We start from the raw sequence: 6,000 nt of genomic DNA, 5'->3' as shown, positions 1-6,000 counted from the left end.
CATGAAGCTGCTTGGGATGTGATTTTTAAACACCTGAGGGGCTTTTTCTGTACATTAATATATCAGGGGCAGAGAGTTGGGTCAGGATTGAGCTTTGTAGCTTGAAGTCAGGTGTCAGCTTTGGTTTTTGGGTGGAATTTGTGAAAATCCTATGTGGTGCTTTCCCAGGATTTGAATCTTCACGTGTTTTCAATAACATAATTAATTATTTTGCACTGTTCTTGAAGTAGGGAAAATCTACTTATTAACCCATACTGATGAACATGCTGCTTGTCCCATTAGCCTGACTGCATATTTACTGCTGTCGTGTGGGAGGGGAAATGGTCACATTTTATTGTCAGGTACGTGCCACACAAAATGCAGGCTGGACAAGTCAGTAGAACAGTGAAAATCAGTGAGAGCTGGTGCTGGCAAGCTGTAGGTCTACAATTAAAGCCACATTTCAAAACATGCTCTTATGGCAGCGAGGCAGCTCTCCTACATTGTGCAGGTTCCAGCACAGTGGACTTGCCTTCTTCACCTTGTCCACTGTGCTTCATTTATCTCTTTTTAATTTGCCTCCCTCAGATCTTCCCACTGACTCAATAGCAAATCCTTCTGAAATGCTTTAAAAATAGGTGGCTGAAACTAAGAACACTACATAAAAATGTGGAACCACTAAGACACATGGAAAATGTTCGTAATAAATCACTCTCCTTTACCTTTTGCATGGACTGGGAGCTCTTTTGCACAGACATCTTAATTCTTTCTACAGGTAACACACTCAGGATACAACATCACTGGATCTACAGACAATGAGTGATGAATAACCCTGTGTCCAACTTGGATTTGGTCATTTCAGTGGCTTAATGCAAAGGAAAGGTCTATAGGCCAGACTGGATGATCAAAATCATTTTTCTGTGCTTCCAGTTCAATGGAACCACGTTTGTAGGTGCCTCTCCGTGTAACATGGTACAGTAATAACCGCTGTATTCAGGAGTATTTGTTTTAATAATTTTATGCTGTACTTCAAATAGCATTTGCTATCACACTACCCGGTGTAAAAATATAATGTATATATAAAACCATGATGAAATAATTTAAATCTTTTGAACATGGCGTTTAATCTTTTGCTAATATAAATATGTGAATTCATTTTCAATATTCCCTATTTTCCTCTTGCTCTTACATTACTAGCTTGAGTTATCTTTTGGTTTTTTGGTTATATTTTTTAATCTGGTTTACTTGTGTTTAATTTCAACAGGAGATTTATCTGCAGAGAAAAGGCTGATGTCTAACGATCAACTAATTTGGTGATGTTTTCTTCCCACCCACCTTGTCAAGTTTCAGAGGGACAGGGAGCCATTTGTTTGTTTTTCTCTCTGCTTGCACACATTGTATTTGTGCTTGCAAATAACATAATAGTAATGTGATTTTTGATAGTTCTGTAGTTTCATCCACTTGCAGTTTGTTTCACCAGGAGCTCCCAGGTAGCTTTTGAGCTATTAGTTGGAGCTTTCATTCTGGAAAGGTACACATCAGCAATCGAGTTGATTTGCTGATTGTGGTGTGAATTCATTGTGAAGCAGGACTGGTCTCGAGACCTCTCTGGGATTGATGCCTCTGCTATAAAGTCCACGACAAAATCTGTGCCTTTTTTAATAGGGGCAAAAAAAGCTGAAAGCAAATTTCTCAGAAAGTGCATAACACGGCATTCTTGTGCTGCACTATGTCCTGGAAAACTTATTGTGTCATTTTTCCTCCCTAAGGATATTATCTTCCAGGTAATGATATGTGTTTGGATGAACACCAGCTAAAGCTTTTCCCTTTTTCTTCTTCCTTTTGGTTGCTTGTAGGACTTCACAAAGAGACTTAGAAGCTCAGCAGGTGAAAAAACATCTCGGTGTTGATTAATCAGGCTGGGGTATGAGGGCCAGCTGGGGATCACTATAAATTGCTGGGAACAGTGCTTGTTTGGGTCTTGTGGAAAGTTCAGAGGGCTGGGTGGTCAGCATGCTGCAGTGAGAAGGAAAGGAATCTGCTTTTCTGGAGAGAATCCAGGCTGGAGGAAGTAAAGGGAGATTTATTTTGTCAAAGTTAGGACTGGTTTCTCTTGCATTATTTATTGGTTGTTGTGTTTCTTGTTTCCTTTCTGAGTGCTTGAGGAAAACATTGCATGCAATTTCTCTGCAAGGCATCTCTGCTGAAATAAGCTGAGGGGTTTAATTAAACTGAGGTTTGGATATATTGAAGGTAGAGGAAAAGCAAACTTCAAGTCCAATATGCAATGTCAATATCTTTATCTTTGTAGCTGACCAGAATCCTATGAACAGCATTTCTTTCTAGTAGGAATTAGTAGTTTGACTAGTTACTGTGTTCTGGGGTCAAGTCATGCTTTTGGCAAGCGGCATGAACTGTGTCAATCTATCTGTAATACCATGAACTAACCCCTATGTGTGCAGCTAAAGGCAAACACTAGAGGCAGTTGGTTTTCTTTAGATTGCTTGTACTGTTTGCAATAGTTTTACCTGACTCTGAATACTTCTGCTGACTCTTTAAACTCTTTTTCCCTTTTTTCTTCCCTTACATTGGAATACATTCCTGCCCTCTAGGTAAACCTGAATAAAACTTAACTTGCAATCTTCTTGCCTTCATGCTAAGCTACCCAAGATATTTTACTGTTAATTTCACAGTTCTCAGAGCCTCAAGGCAATGCAGCACCTGTAAAGTCTCAAGCCTAGTGAATGATGTCTGTAGTTAGGAATGAGTGCAATGGTCTACTGAGCTTAGAAGTGTGCTCAGCATTACAGGGGTTTCTGTTTCTGTCTCATGCAAAGTATCTTGTAGATTTGTTCTAGCCCTCCTTGCTTCTGCTGGGAGCAATGCAGACCAATATTCAGGTAAAAGGAGATTGCAGAAGGGGATATGTGAAGTCAAAAGCCTGACAAATGTCTCTAGGTGATTGTGGGCAGGTGGTGTAAATTTCAGTGTTTAGAATACAAAAGGGTGTAGCTGGTAACTGAGGAAGAAAATAGAAAAGCTCAGGTTGGATTTGTTATAGTGGGCAGGAATTCCCTTCAGTTGATGGGAAATTATTGTAGCAAGGAGCTTGGTCTCCAAAGGCAATCTGTCAGCTTTTAATTGCATGAAAGTGAAGGGAGGGTGGAGGGTAGATAAAAGGACCACTGAGGAGGAGGAGGAGGAGGCAGCAGTTAAAGGCAACTGCAAGAATCACTGTTGTGTGTGTTTCATAATGAAAACCTTTTGGCGAGACTTTGGGAGAGGCTAGAGGGGATCTTCAGTGCCTGTGGTTGAACCATTTGTATACCTTGTCCATGTCTTGGAGCAATTGTCCATTGGGCAGCAGTGCAGGAAGAAGACAGGAGCACCCTGTGCTTGGTTTCCCCCTAGAGAGGAAAAGAGGCCTGGCTGCAGGGAGGAGGGGGCACTTGCACCAATTTATGTTCAAGTAACCCATCTCCTCATTGAAGAATGCAGTTGACAACTGTAAAAACAGCATTGTGGTGATGTCTAATGTATAGAAATGCAAAGTACTTTTTAATAGGATAATGGCAAATAAAGTTCCGTAAGTTTAGAGTATATATTCTGCCCTCATACACCAGCTTCTAGTTCTAAGGGGAGAGGACCCATCCATCTGAGCAGTGAGTTATCTGCTCCTCTATCTTGCTGCATATGCAGGCACCACTAGATGGCTGTCAGACAGTAGGGGTGAGGACCTCTGGGAGAGCATCCAGGGCAGATCAGGATTCAATCCAGAGTGGTGTTCCTGTACATTCAGTCCCACTCATCTGGACATTTGGTGCACATGTTAAGATGCTTCTTCAGTGTTTTTCTTCAGTCAGTGAAAGTAAATCGAGTGACTGTGTTGGGAGGGAGGCCGGTGCAATGTTACAAAGATATGCTTGACTCCCCAGATGTGCAGGTCACAGCTGGGGAGGTGTTGACTTAAAAACTGTCTGCCATGACACAGCGTATTTACTGATCCTCTTGAAGCCTATGAATAAAAAATGGATTTCCCCTGTGCAACACTAAAGGCATGAATGAAGGGAAAGAACAAACTCTATCTGTGGAAACTGGAGCCATTTCTTATTGGCAAACCGGAGGAAAAACCTCTACTAGTATTCCTCTAGCGCTGCTCCCCTGCTGTCTCATGTGACCCAGCCATGCACATATGGTTCTTTGGGACAATTCCCATGCCTAAATTGTGGCGTGGTTAAGCTCTGTGCAGAGTCTTCAGCTTCAAAGCCACTGAACTTACCCACCACATCTTGGATGAGGAAAACTTCCAAAGTTAATATAAGCTTGATTATTCAACAGAAAAGCAGTTAGGGGAAATGCATGCGATTGCTGTCTTGTTATGTTCAGGGTGCTCCAAGACTTTTTGGCTGGTTGCTCTTGCTCTCTGGATAAAATGAGAGAATCACATAAATATTGGCAGTTCTCAGTGCTGCTTTTTAGCCAGAGTTGAGCAAGCAAATGGCTATGGCTGTGCCAGCTTGTCTCTCAAATGTGCCCTTAAGGAGCAGGTTCAGCACCTCCTTGCAGTTGTAATTGGAATATGTTCTCTCTCATGTGCAGGAATGCAACAATTTAATAGTGGTTTACAGGTTGGGATGCTTCCTGTATCAGAAACCCATTAGTGGCCCCTCTTCTCTCTGTTGGAAACAGCATGTGTTGATAATTGTGTCCCTTTTCTTCCACATTCTCACCTAGAATCAGCCACCCTGGCAATCTTGGAAGGTCTTATGAAATTCCCTCCCTTTTAGAAATGTGGATGTTTGGAAACATTTAGCGTAGCTGTTTCAGAGAGTGTGTGGTCAGTCTTTTTAGGAAGATCAATGTATGTATGAAACTACAGCATGCAGTGGTAGGATTATAGATAAGAACGGAAATACAAAGGCTCGTGTTTGTGTCTGGGTTTGCAATTCTTGTCAACAGGTTGCAGGGATCAGAGTCCAACAAAGCTTGTGAAGCCTGAACCATTGATCATGATTGGTGGTAAAAGAAAGATTGATCTATCTTTTTAGCTTTCTCATTAACTTTCTCACATTTCAGAATCACCTGAAGAAGGGAGAGAATGACAGTGAATGTACTGCAGCCATGTGAAGTGCTCACAGCCTCATTCTCAGCTGTGGTAAGTTGAATTAAGCCTATGGCTTTTAAGAGTGATGCTGATTTACAGCACATCTAGGCTGCTTTTCTTCTTTACTCTGGTATCTCAAGCTGAGCTACAGAAGCAGGTGGTGTGAAACATAGAGGTCTTTTATAAGAGCAGTCAGAATCTGTGTCACTTCAATGAAAAAAAGTGTAGTCAAAAGTATAACATGTAACCACCTTATTGTCCTATTTATTTGCACTTTTCAGTGTACTGGGTGATTGAGATTCTCTAGACTTTCACAAAGCTAGAGGCACTCAGCAGATTGCAGGAATTATCCAACAACCTGCAAAAATAGGCCTTTAATTTGCTGTTATTTTGACAAACGGGGATTAAGACCCAGCAAACTTATTATCCTGTGCTGCTGACATATTTTGCTCTTTTTGGGAGATAATTAGAAACTATTTTATCTGTTGTTCTGTGTAATGTTCCCTCTGATATTTTTGCTCTTGAAACGCATTTCTGTGGTTTGGTGTTTGGTTTTTAGCATTTGTTTTGTTTTTTAACGTCACCTGTGTAATGACTCTGAGGAATGGACCCTTGGTTACAGTCTTATTCAGAAAGGCAAAATTCTGTAGACAAAATGTGGTTTTAAATTCTGTTAGAACATTTCACAATCTCTGCATCAGTTATGGCATAAACCTCTTTGACCTTTGATTTCCCTTAGGTATCTTTGTATCAGTATGAAATTAGTTTAATTTGTTTAAGCATCCATATTTGCACCTTAATGAGCTGGCAGCATTGTTTTAATGAACTCTGGAAATGACTTTATAAATCCTACTGACTGTAGCACCGTTCAAGGTACAAACCTGCGTCTTGGACTTGAAATTACAGATAGAGCTGGT

Source organism: Patagioenas fasciata, chromosome 13, assembly GCF_037038585.1.
Source record: "Patagioenas fasciata isolate bPatFas1 chromosome 13, bPatFas1.hap1, whole genome shotgun sequence".
NCBI classification, from domain to species: domain Eukaryota; kingdom Metazoa; phylum Chordata; class Aves; order Columbiformes; family Columbidae; genus Patagioenas; species Patagioenas fasciata.
Note: the sequence above shows the minus strand (reverse complement) of the source record.